This window comes from Mytilus galloprovincialis, chromosome 7 (assembly GCF_965363235.1).
Source record: "Mytilus galloprovincialis chromosome 7, xbMytGall1.hap1.1, whole genome shotgun sequence".
Classification (NCBI taxonomy): Eukaryota; Metazoa; Mollusca; class Bivalvia; order Mytilida; family Mytilidae; genus Mytilus; species Mytilus galloprovincialis.
The window spans coordinates 91,361,343-91,375,928 of NC_134844.1; the positions used below are offsets into that span (position 1 = coordinate 91,361,343).

At 32.9% G+C, this 14,586-nt stretch overlaps 1 long non-coding RNA gene across 1 annotated transcript; it reads left to right on the plus strand.

Moving 5' to 3' along the window:
* Positions 1-13,332: 13,332 nt before the first annotated feature.
* Positions 13,333-14,586, plus strand: LOC143082052 (uncharacterized). Its single transcript, XR_012980241.1, has 3 exons — positions 13,333-13,484; positions 13,833-13,911; positions 14,478-14,586. It is a non-coding gene; the product is annotated as an uncharacterized LOC143082052 (long non-coding RNA).

A 14,586-nucleotide genomic window follows, 5' to 3' on the forward strand; every position in this document is an offset into this window, starting at 1 on the left:
GTTTACCTGGACACATGTCTTATTACGCAATAAGTACGGATATGGTAAATTCTGTATAATGTATCTCTGGACTGGGGTGTTAAAGATATTTTAATCTGACAACACGAATGCTTAGTTGTTAATTTCTGTGTCATTTGGTCTCTTGACGAGAGATCATACCACATCTCCTTATTTTTATATGTGTTTTTAGATTTACTTGTGTTTTATGCCCAAACAATGCAAAAGCAGAATGCAGAATCTTTAAAATGTGCTGCCTTAGATCGAGTCTATATCTGGAGACTGATTTTACCTACTATTTGGGTGTTTGACTAAGAAGCATTTTAATAAACAAATTGTGGCTTATTTCATATTTATAATACAGTTAAGATTCAAGGCCATATTTTGCTAAATATGAAGATTAATTACTCTTAGTAAAAATTGCGAGAAGATGTTTCATAATTTGTATACAAGAAAAGTTAAGTAAAGACTCTCTTTAAGTTATGTTGGGTAAATATCTTTTTGATAAAATGATGCAACTGGATGCACCCCTAAATACAAAATAATAACCATAAATAGCAGGTATGCGTGAATCAGATAGTAGCATAAAAACAAGAGTGCACATGCTGAAATGTCTTGTTTTCTTTACTAACCATTGATATTATGTTGATAGTCCTAAATGAAAGCTTTACTACAACTATTACATAAACTTAACATGATCCAAGAAAATGAAGTCAAGGTCATATAAACCAAACAAGAAATACATGAACACCTTACAATCATTCAATACACTAAATATAGTTGACCTATTGCTTATAGTTACTAAGAAACAGACTTAACCACGAAAACTAAACATTGACCAATGAATCGTGAAAATGAGGTCAAGGTCAGATGAACCATGCCAGGCAGACATGAACAGCTTACAATCCTTCCATACAACAAATAAAGTTGATCTATTGCTTATAATTTTAGAAAAACAGACCGAAACACATAAACTTAACACTGAGCAATGAACCGTGAAAATGAGGTCAAGGTCAAATAAAACCTGTGAGACTGACATGTACATCATAAAATATGTCCATACACCAAATATAGTTGACTTACTGCATATAGTATTAGAAAAAAGACCAAAACTCAAAAACTTAACTTAGACCACTGAACCATGAAAATGAGGTCAAAGTTAGATGACACCTGCTAGTTGGACATGTACACCTTACAATCATTCCATACACCAAATATAGTAGACATATTGCATAAAGTATAAGAAAAACGGACCAAAACACAAAAACTTAACTATAACCACTGAACTATGAAAATGAGGCCAAGGTCAGAAGACAAAAGAGGGACAAAAGATACCAAAGGGACAGTCAAACTCGTAAATCTAAAACAAACTGACAACGCCATGGCTAAAAATGAAAAAGACAAAGAGAAACAATAGTACACATGAGACAACATAGAAAACTAAAGAATAAACAACACGAACCCCACCAAAAACTAGGGGTGATCTCAGGTGCTCCGGAAGGGTAAGCAGATCCTGCTCCACATGCGGCACCCGTCGTGTTGCTTATGTGATTACAAATCCGGTAAATAGTCTAACTCAGTAGGTCAAATTCATGAAAGGGAAGGGGATTGTAGTTACAACGTAAGGAACATATCTGATATCATTTGTGAAACGGTTATTCCATAACAGTCAACCAACTCGTGATGGCGTCCGTAAAATTTACGAAGGGATGATTTCAACTTCACCATTTGGAACTCTTGGTTTAATAGCTTCCTTGTGAGCAGTAACCCTCTATCAAGAAAATCATGTTAGGAAATGCAAGCACGGGAATATCGTTGGACATGATATAATCCTTCTATACACCAAATATACTAGACCTATTGCTTATAGTATCTGAGATATGATCTTGACCACTAAAACTTAACCTTGTTTACTGATCCCTGAAATGAGGTCGAGGTCAAAGGAAAACTGTCTGACGGGCATGAGGACCTTGCAAGGTACGCACATACCAAATATGGTTATCGTATTACTCATAATAAGAGAGAAATTAACATTACAAAAAATCTCTATTTTTTTTCAAGTAGTCACTGAACCATGAAAATGAGGTCAAGGACAATGGACATGTCACAGACGGAAACTTCGTAACATAAGGCATCTATATACAAAGTATGAAGCATCAAGGTCTTCCATCGTCTAAAATATAAAGCTTTTAAGAAGTTAGCTAACACCGCCACCGGATTACTATCCCTATATCGAGCTTTCTGCAACAAAAGTCGCAGGCTCAACAACTATTCACCAAAGTTTATATGATTTAAATGTAAGCAATTATAGGCAATCATACGACCTTCAACAATGAGAATAAAATGCCTCGCTGAGCGCAGCCTTATACGACCACAGTGGTCGAACCCTCAACAGTTGGGGCAAATTTGGACACAATATTCAAGCTTGATACTATCTGAATTTGGATTGTGATCAAATTTTTGACATAATATAGGTTTCTGACACAAAATAAATGTGGTTAAAGATTTTACAAATCTAATGCACAATACTGTGCAATTGAAGATTTCTTCTTGAAACTTTTCAAAGATTAGAAATTTTGAAAATTTTGAAAAAAAATATGAACCCTTTTAAAAAAAAATTGGAAACCCCACTTCCCCCAAACTTTTTGAATCCCCCTTTTAGCATTAACCATCAAACTTAATTGCAGCCTTTCCTTTGAAGTATGGAACGTTTTAGTACAATTTTAGAGAAATCCATACACTTAATCACAAGTTACTGTCTGGAAATTAGAAAAATGCTTTTTTTTTAACTATAAAAGCCCATTTAAATACATTTGTACATCATAAACATGATAAAAGTATTAAAATAGAAAATGACATCATAGTTATGGCTAAAATTAACAAGAGTGAATACACTGAAATGTCTCGCCTTCTTTACTAATCATTGATATTATGTTGATAGTCCTAAATGTAAAACTTTAATACAACTGTCACATAAACTTAACATTAACCAAGAAAACTAAACATTGACAGATGAACCATGCAAATGAGGTCAAGGTTTGAATAACCATGCCAGACAGACATGTACAGCCAACAATTCTTCTATACAACACATAAAGTTGACCTATTGCTTATAGTTGAAGATAAACAGACCAAAACACAAAAAACACAAAAAAATAACACTGAGCAATGAACCGTGAAAATGAGGTCAAGGTCAAATAAAACCTGTACGACTGACATATAGATCATAAAATAATTCCATACACCTAATATAGTTGACCTATTGCATATAGTATTAGAAAAAAAAGTCCAAAATTCAAAAACTTAACTTTGACCACTGAACCATGAAAATGAAGTCAAGGTCAGATGACACCTGCCAGCTAGACATGTACACCTTACAATTATTCCATACACCAAATATAGTAGACCTATTGCATACAGTATAAGAAAAACAGTCCAAAACACAAAAGCTTAACTATTACCACTGAACCATGAAACCATACAGAGTATGAAGCATCCAGGTCTTCTACCTTCTAAAACATAAAGCTTTTAAGAAGTTAGCTTAATCCGCCGTAGCCGCCGCCACCGCATCCCTATCCCTAAGTCAAACTTTCTGCAACAACAGTTGCAGGCTCGACAAAAAACTTCATCAGCAACAATTAATAGTAATATCAAAAAATAAATTTCTTTCATCAGCATTTAAAAGAAACTTCTAAAAATAAATTGACAGCTAGGACTTTGCAACCACAAAAACCCTTTTAAATACATCAGTATTAACAGTATTAAAATAGAAAATGACATCATGATCATGCCTAAAATTAAAAAGCCTCCATGAGCAACATTAAATAGTAATATCTAAAAATAAATTTCCTTCACATACATAATCATGATAATCATGGCTAAAATAAATTATTTTTTAAAATAGAAAATGACATCATGATCATGCCTAAAATTAAAAAGCCTCCATCAGCAACAATGACTAGTAATATCTAAAAATAAAATTCCTTCACATACATAATCATGATAATCACGGCTAAAATAAATTATTTTTTAAAATAGAAAATGACATCATGATCATGCCTAAAATTAAAAAGCCTCCATCAGCAACATTAAATAGTAATATCTAAAAATAAAATTCCTTCACATCCAAAATCATGGCTATAATTAAATAACCTTTATTAAACATTTTAAGAATAGTAACTTCTAACAGTGGCAGATTTACCGGGGGGGCACAGGGGGCACATGCCCCCCCCCCCCCCAGTTCAGGTCAACAATTTTTTTTTCTAACATAATTTTATTGTTACTGAAACTTCTTATCTAGTGCGGAAATTGTCACAGCTTGATTAGACTTCTTAAAGTGGCCGTTAATTAATATCAGCGTCCCCATGCGTGATTTATGACAACTTATCGGTGGGTGTGTAAATATTGACACCTGTGTGTAATGTCTTTATGAAAAAGCTTTTATGTAAAATACATTTACATGTTGATTGGAATAGTACAAATTTGTATTGGTTTATAATACAATACCGATTAAGATCGATTACCAGGTGAAACTTCTGATCTGTGTATTTGAAGAATAGGTACAAACATTTCCTGTAAATGTACGTTTTTTTCCAAAACTTTGTTTTTGTGAATTTATTCAGCAACAAATTAAACTGTTTATTTTTTGATAACTTAGAAGATATATATGTTTTTTAAACGGAATGTCATATTACATTCCCCTCTTATTTTCAAGGGAAATGAACAATTTGTTTTACTCCCCCTCCCCTTTCCCCTAATGCCTTCCCCAGTCCAGGAAAAATTAACTGACATTTCCTATTAAATAATCATCAATAAAATGCTATTTGATTTTCGTTAAAATTAAGTTTGTAACAGAATCTAGGACTTACACATTTCTCTCAAAGCCGAAGCATGCAGTTATATTGTTTTTATTGTTCTTGTTTCAATTACCATGTACATGTATGAGGCTATGCAAAAGGTCACCATTTATGAAGATATGAAGGTGTTTTGCAGATATTAGAATAATGTGCAAAAAAGTAAGTCTGGAAGCGAGGACAAAACATATAGATAAAAGAATATAGAGGTGATGAAATATAAAGAAAATAGTGTTTGATTGTTGCATGGTTGTTAAACGTCCAGTGGCAAATATTTGATGCATGTTTAGGTTGAATATAATAAAGATCAATTGGCAGTAAAGTGAAAAAGTAAAAAAAACTTAAAACATATCGAAATACAGAAACGATGATCTGACCCCCCCCCCCCCCAAAAAAAAAAACAAAAAAAAAAAACAAAAAAAAACAACAAACAAAACAAACCTAGCACCCACTCACACTCGCACATATTTATATATATATATTTATATTAAAAAAAAATTTGTTCATGGTGCCCCCCCAGACATCGAGGTCCTGGATCCGCCCCTGTCTAAAATAAAATTGACAGCTAATCACCTAAAGACAATACATTTCTTAAGCAGTGTAAGGGAGGTAATTTGATAATATGTGTTTGAATTACCTCCCTACACTGCTTTCAAATTATGTTTTGTACTTAAGTAATTGTCCATTAACCTGGAAACCTTTGTTTTCTCCCTTGTTTGCCCCTAATTCCTAAACAGTTTGAGCCATAACCCCCCAAAGCAAATTCTTACCATCCCTTTGTGATATGGTAACCTGTGGTATAATTTCAAAGAGATCCTTACATCATTTCACAAGTTATTGTCTGGAAACTAGAAAAATGCTTGTTTGGGCCCCATTTTGGCCTCTAATTCCTGAACTGTTAGGACCATAACCCCCAAAATCAATCCCAACCTTCCTTTTGTGGTCATTAACCTTATGGTAAAATTTAATAGAAATCCATACACTTAAACAAAAGTTATTGTCCGGTAACCCATGTGTCTTCGGGCGACGATGACAAAAGACAACGTGATACCAATATACGACCGCAACATTTTTACAGTCGTATAAAAACCCATACCGTCGAGTCGACTATAAAAGATCCTGACATGAAACAACTTGAATTGAGAAAACTAAGGAACCCAATTTAGTACAAAACAATTTTCGAAAAACCAATATGACAGATACGACCAAGCAACAAAACTGTATACAGGTTTACCACTTAGCTTATGGAAAAGGGGGGGTGGGATATGTTTTATTTTCTATTTGTTTTGTTATTTCTATCGCGGAAAAGTGATTATTTTTTTTAACAACTTTACTTGAATCGAATGAAAAATGAAAAAAAGATTGTCTTTTGAATAGAAATACATTTTATTAAAAGATAATCAGGATATAATTATATACCCTCCGCAACCGACTCTCGCGTGAGTTACGTTAATGTTATTCAATAGAATGTAAGATTATCTTATTATTTGCTATTTGATAGAGTAAAAGGTATACATAAATTTTAAAAAGTTAAGAACTGACACGAAGACGAATATAAATACATGTAGGTCACAGTATGATTTCCTATTCAGTGTGTATCGTTCTGAACATGCATGAAATATTTGCCACTGGACGTTAAGCAAGCAACCAAAAATCCATCAACCTATTCAATTTGACTCAATTAGATTTTCAAAATCTTACACACGAATATGTTAAATCTGGATTTATTTTATGAAAGTCTACATTAAAATTCATCACATGTATATGAAAATGTTTCTTTATTTTGTTTATTGTAGCGATAAATCAACAAAACTTCACGTTATTTGTTTCTAAAATTAAACTGCAGGACTACAATGAAAGTTTCTTTTACACCTATTATCGATTGATCTTTAAAAAAACAAATTTCCAAATCGGCATCAAAAAACTATAAGACGAATAAAGTTGTGAAGTAAATCATAGACTGTATGTTTATCAAGGAAAATAATGACCTTACACAGGTAATTATTGTATGCCTTGGAACATATATCATTGAAACATGATATCGTCCAGGTTGATTCTGAAAAAGAATGACCTGACGTTCTGAAAGAAAATAACTCCATATAGGTATATAAAACTGAATGTTACCTTTTTTGTTTTCACCCAAGGACTGCATTCTTGATCTATCAACCATTTTGTTGTATTAATCCGTCCATACTGAGCAGCACAATGTAAAGCTGTTCGGCCAATCTATATCAATATAAAAATATAAACATGTTAATGGTGTGTGATAATAAATCAAGAGAGGAGTCAAACAATTTATCAAAATGTAAGAAATATAACATCTGGTAAAAAAATATTCAATTATATTTGTAAACTGATAAATGGTAGATTAAGATATATAAACTAAATATATATTTTCTGATTCAGTTCTACAAAACAGGAAAAAATAATAGCAAACCCCATTTAATATAAGTCTAACAAGTATTTGTTGTCCATTTAACATGTCTGATTAACAACATGATTTTATGTTGATTCAGTAGAATAATCAAAGTTGAAAAAAAAAAATATTTCAAGAAACATTGAAACGAGTTATATTTTCTGATTCAGTGCGAAGAGACAAGAAAAATGAGACCCCACTTTTTATTATTCTGTCAAGTATTTGTTATTTTTAAAAGATGTTTTACATTAGATCTGTAGAATTAACATTATCTGACTAAAGATGTTAATACAACTTGTTCTCATCAACTTCTCATTAAAATCAGATGTTAACAAAATAATTTTTTGTCAGGAAACAAAATAAAACCTTTACTATCTGATTCAGTTCTGTGTTACGAATAAAATGAGACCCCACTTTATATAATTCTAACAAATATTTGTTGTCCATTAAACCTGTCTGATTAACAACATGATTTTGTGTAGATTCTGTATAAAGTGATGTTTGGTCAGAGTAAGGTCATTATATCTATCATTACCTTGGATGTGGCCTCTAACTGACTTCCCTGACTGACCAGGTACATCACTACCTCCAGGTGTCCTCCCTCAGCGGCCCACATTAATGGTGTATATCCTCCCTGTAATATCAACATATAACAGACATCAAAACTTGTGTCATAAACTGGACAATGTTGTGTAATCAATATAAACAAAATATATATCACATGAATCAGTGGTCAAAACTGAATAAAATGACCAGTCACACTTGTATTTATATTCTACATAAACAACAAATAAACAACATGTTTTAATGTGAGATGTCAGAACTTCCATCAAAACTGTCAGGTTAAAAAAAACTTTTTTCAAGAAACATAAACAATATTTATATCAATGGACTCAGCTGAACAAGACAATTAAAATGAGACCTCACTTTATATAATTCTATCAAATATGTGTTGTCCATTAAATCTGTCTGATTAACGATGAATCAGTAGAATAATCAAAGTGAAAAAAAAAACTTTTTTTCAAGAAACTTTAAAACGAGTTATATTTTCTGATTCAGTAGGAAAAGACAAGAAAAATAAGACCCCACTTTATATAATTCTGTCCAAGTATTTGTTATTTTTAAAAGATGTTTTACATTAGATCTGTAGAATTAACATTATCTGACTAAAGATGTTAACACAACTTTTTCTCATCAACTTCTCATTAAAATCAGATGTTAACAAAATAATTTTTTGTCAGGAAACAAAATAAAACCTTTACTTTCTGAATCAGTTCTGTGTTACGAATAAAATGAGACCCCACTTTAAATAATTCTAACAAATATTTGTTGTCCATTAAATCTGTCTGATTAACAACATGATTTTGTGTAGATTCTGTATAAAGTTTTGTTTGGTCAGAGTAAGGTGATTATATCTATCATTACCAAGGTGGATGTGGCCTCTAACTGACTGCCCTGACTGACGAGGTACGTCACTACCTCCAGGTGTCCTCTCTCAGCCGCCCATATTAATGGTGTCCATCCATCCTGTAATATCAACATATAACAGACATCAAAACTTGTGTCATAAACTGGACAATGTTGTGTTATAAATATAAACAAAATATATATCACATGAATCAGTGGTCAAAACTGAATAAAATGACCAGTCACACTTGTATTTATATTCTACATAAACAACAAATAAACAACATGTTTTATTGTGAGATGTCAGAACTTCCATCAGAACTGTCAGGTTAAAAAAAAAACTTTTTTCAAGAAACATAAAAACGAGTTATATTTTCTGATTCAGTACAACGAGACAAGAAAAATAAGACCCCACTTTATATAATTCTGTCAAGTATTTGTTATTTTTAAAAGATGTTTTACATTTACATTTAACATGTCTAATTAACAACATAATTTTGTGTAGATTCTGTAGAATAATCAAAGTTAACAAAAAAAACTTTTTTTGAAGAAACATTAAATCGAGTTATATTTTCTGATTCAGTATGAAGAGACAAGAAAAATAAGACCCCACTTTATATAATTCTCTCAAATATTTAGTCTCCATTAAACCCGTCTGATTAACAATGATTCAGTAGAATGATCAAAGTTAAAAAAAAAAAAAATTTCAAGAAATATAAAAATGATTTATATTTTCTGATTCAGTACGAGGAAACAAGACATATAAGACCCCACTTTATATAATTCTGTCAAGTATTTGTTATTTTTAAAAGATGTTTTATATTAGATCTGTAGAATTAACATTATCTGACTAAAGATGTTAACACAACTTGTTCTCATCAACTTCTCATTAAATCAGATGTTCACAAAATAATTTTTCGTCAGGAAACAAAATAAAACCTTTACTATTTGATTCAGTTCTGTGTTATGAATAAAATGAGACCCCACTTTATAAAATTCTTACAAATAATTTTTTTTATTAAATCTGTCAATAATGATCAAAGTTTAAAAAAAAATAAAAACAAGAAAAATAAAAACAAGATATATTTTCTGATTCAGATTAATTGATGCTGAATATAAGAGTGTCATGACTATGTCACATGTTTCTGTCAAATATAAGAGTGGTATGGCTTGTTTACGTGATGGTGTTGAGTATAAGAGTGTCATTGCTATGTCACATGTTGGTGTTGAGTATAAGAGTGTCATGGTTATGTCACATGTTGGTGTTGAGTATAAGAGTGTCATGGTTATGTCACATGTTGGTGTTGAGTATAAGAGTGTCATGGTTATGTCACATGTTGATGCTGAGAATAAGAGTGTCATGGTTAGGTCAAATGATGGTGTTGTCATGTTCAGTACCAGAGTGGTAAATGCATGTTGAATGATCAAGTGTCACATGTCGGGCTCAGTATAAGAGTGGTAAATGCATGTTGTATGATCAAGTGTCACATGTCATGTTCAGTACAGGAGTGGTAAATGCATGTTGAATGATCAGGTGTCACATGTCGTGCTCTGTACAAGAGTGGTAAATGCATGTTGTATGATCAAGTGTCAAATGTCATGTTCAGTACAGGAGTGGTAAATGCATGTTGTTTGATTAGGAGTGACATGTCATGTTCATTACCAGAGTGCTAAAGGCATGTTGTATGATCAGGTGTCACATGTTGTGCTCAGTACAGGAGTGGTAATTGAATATTGTATGATCAGGTGTCACATGCCAAGTTCACTACAGGACTGGTAAATGAATGATGTATGATCAGGTGTCACATGTCATGTCCAGTATAGGAGTAGCGACTGAATATTGTATGATCAGGTGTCACATGTCATGTTCAGTACAGAAGTAGTAAATGAATATTGTATGATGTGGTATCACATGTCATATTCAGTACAGACTTGTTAAATGAATGATGTATGATCAGGTGTCACATGTCATGTTCAGTACAGGACTGATAAATGAATGATGTATGATCAGGTGTCACATGTCATGTTCAGTACAGTAGTGGTCAATGATTTTTTTATGATCAGGTGTCACATTCAGTACAGGAGTGGTAATAAAAGTTGTATGATCAGCTGTCACATGTCATGTTCAGTATAGGAGTGGTAAATGAATGATGTATGATCAGGTGTCTCTCGTCATGTTCAGTACAGGAGTGGTAAATGAATGTTGTATGATCAGGGAACACATGTTATGTTCAGCATAGGAGTGGTAAGTGAATGATGTTTGATCATGTGTCACATGTCATGTTCAGTACAGGAGTGGTTAATGCATGCTGTATGGTCAGATGTCACATGTCATGTTCAGTACAGAAGGGGTTACGAAATGTTTCATGATCAGATGTCAAATCTTGTTCAGTACGGTGTTGTAAATAAATGTTGTATGATCAAGTGTCAAATGTCTTGTTCAGTACAGGAGTAGTCAATGAATGTTGTGTGATCCAGTGTCACATGTCATGTTCAATACAGGAGTGGTCACTGAATTATGTATGATCCGATTTCACATGTCATGTTCAGTAGAGGAGTGGTGACTGAATGTTGTATGACCAGGTATCAAATGTCTTGTTCAGTACAGGAGTGGTCAATGAATGTTGTTTGATCCAGTGTCACATGTCATGTTCAATACAGTAGTGGTCACTGAATGTTGTATGATCCGATTTCACATGTCATGTTCAGTAGAGGAGTGGTGACTGAATGTTGTATGATCAGGTGTCGAATGTCTTGTTCAGTACAGGAGTGGTCAATGAATGTTGTTTGATCCAGTGTCACATGCCATGTTCAATACAGGAGTGGTCAATAAATGTTGTATCATCCGATTTCACATGTCATGTTCAGTAGAGGAGTGGTGACAGAATGTTGTATGATCAGGTGTCAAATGTCATGTTTAATACAGGAGTGGTCAATGAATATTGTATGATCTGGTGTCACATGTCATGTTCAATACAGGATTGGTCAATGAATGTTGTTTGATCATGTGTCACATGTCATGTTCATTAGAGGACTGGTCAAAGAATGTTGTATGATCAGGTGTCACATGTCATGTTCAGTCGAGGAGTGGTAAATTAATGTTGTTTGATCCAGTGTCACATGTCATGTTCAATACAGGAGTGGTTGATGAATGTTGTATGATCAGGTGTCAAATGTCTTGTTCAATACAGGAGTGGTCAATGAATGTTGTATGGTCCGATTTCACATGTCATGTTCAGTAGAGGAGTGGTGACTGAATGTTGTATGATCAGGTGTCAAATGTCATGTTTAATACAGGAGTGGTCAATGAATATTGTATGATCTGGTGTCACATGTCCTGTTCAATACAGGATTGGTCAATGAATGTTGTTTGATCATGTGTCACATGTCATGTTCATTAGAGGACTGGTCAAAGAATGTTGTATGATCAGGTTTCACATGTCATGTTCAGTCGAGGAGTGGTAAATTAATGTTGTTTGATCCAGTGTCACATGTCATGTTCAATACAGGAGTGGTTGATGAATGTTGTTTGATCAGGTGCTACATGTCATGTTCAGTACAGGAGTGGTCAATGAATGTTGAGTGATCCAGTGTCACGTCATTTTCAGTACAGAAGTGGTCAATAAATGTTGTATGATCAGGTGTCACGTGCCATGTTCAATAGAGGAGTGGTCAATAAATGTTGTATGATCAGGTGTCACTTGTCATGTTCAATACAGGAGTGGTCAATGAATGCTGTATGATCAGTTGTCACATGTCATATTCAGTACAGGAGTGGTAAATGAATGATGTATGATCGATGTCACATGTCATGTTCACTACAGGAGTGGTAAATGAATGATGTATGATCAGGTGCCACATGTCATGTTCACTACAGGAGTGGTAAATGAATGATGTATGATCAGTTGTCACATGTCATGTTCACTACAGGAGTGTCTTATTATCAGGTGTCACATGTCATATTCACTACAGGAGTGTTTTATTATCAGGTGTCACACATACTTGTTCGTATAACATTTAAAATGACACGTTTCTGATGACCAGTTATTAACACCTAATTGATCGTCCATGCGGAACTATAACATATTTCACCTGATATTAAAACAAAACAAACTTAAATGACCAGAGCGTGATCAGATAAATAGTCAGAACCAACATTCATTAAGGTGGTACCAAACACCCTGACTAAAATTAATTTGGCTTGTTTAATTTTCATAAAATTTTGACAAAATATTTACCTTGACCCTTTGACAAAAATATAAAAATTTTAACTACAGACTTTATCAGAAAAAAATCATTGGATATATAGCAGTTTGACAAACACTAATTTTGATCATTGAGAAACTTAATATTTCATTAACAATAGAACTTGATTAAAACGTTCAGCTGATTTATACAGAGTTGTCTCCCTGTAGTGTTATGTACCACCTTAAGGTGTAATACCACCAAATCATGGTACGTCACATCCGGTTGCATACGAAAGTAGGACTAAAAAAATATTCCCTTGAATTTGACAGTAGAAAATTAACCCTGCATTTCAATGTACTTTTTTTGAGTCGTAAATATGTATGTTGGATGTCTGAAATTATCATTCTTTTTTTATTTGATGGTCTTATAAAATATTTTGGAACGTTAAGGTTACATACTTACCAAAGCAGGTAACCAGTAAATAACAGTGTAAAAATTGGGTTGTTTACTTCCGGCGGTGGTTACTTTCTTATATGCAATGAAATGTAATGTGACATTTTCACTGTATCACTGGAAAGGATTTAACTTTACACATGCAAAGTATTTCTTTGGTTGAAATAAAGGTAAATACTGTACAATTTTTTTAAAAGTGCCAATTTAACAGACTAATAGGGAAAAATCAATGGTGGTATTACACCTATTTAGGGAAACTAAATGTGCACTCGTGACCCTATTGTACTTTCATTTTTAAAAGTTATTTATAAACCAGTTCATACATTGTAAACATGGACTATTCTGAATGGATTTAGACACAGAAAGCACGTTTGAGGTAAAATTGCATTGAAATGGGGGTTTACGGGTGTTTTCTAAGTCAAATGGGTGGACAGACGAAGCTGTATTTAGATTACTGTCTTAAATTTTAAATTACCCTTACAGTTTTGTTTATACAACATGTGAATTTTTTATTTCAGTGTTAACCATGTTCTGAAGAGCATTCTGTTGAAAAATCTTATATGTGAATTGGTCTGCTGATGACACTTCAGCATTAAAGTATGTATCAACTATCATCATGTTTTTTGTTTTTTTTTTGGCCGCAAAAGTTTACAATTTGCCATTGTGCCGTCTACATTTTGCACAGACAATAACTGATCTAAACACTTATTTGTCCTTAATGTATACACATCAGAATCCAGTCTCACATACTTAAACTTTATAATTCTTACCAATTATTTTTTGTACCAGCATTCCAAGGGACATAACCCTTTTTAAAAACATTTTGAGGTATTTTTTTTATTACTCTTTCTCCCCATTTTCTAATGTAAAATACAAGAACGTGGACTTTTTGTGTAAATCCATTAGAAATATACTGTTATGAGTAAATAAAAAGACTTTGATACCAGTAGCAATAAATGATTGACTGAAAGGGAACCGTTATTTGTCACACTAGGGGAACAGACCAAAAACTCAAGTTACACATAAGGGCTTATAGAAACTTCCGTGTAGACTGTTAACATTTATAGAGTCAGTTCTTTCAGCTAAAACACTTTAATTATTGATTTAACATTACATCTATTTCATTTTTGTGGGAAAATAATCACATTTGTTTTATTTTTTAGACAAAAGATATCAAGTTTTGATGAAAAAGGAAGGAAGGAGGAAAAATGGACTAAAACAGACCTTCAAATGAACTCTTAAAGGTGCAATAAAATTGTTTATCATCTTAAA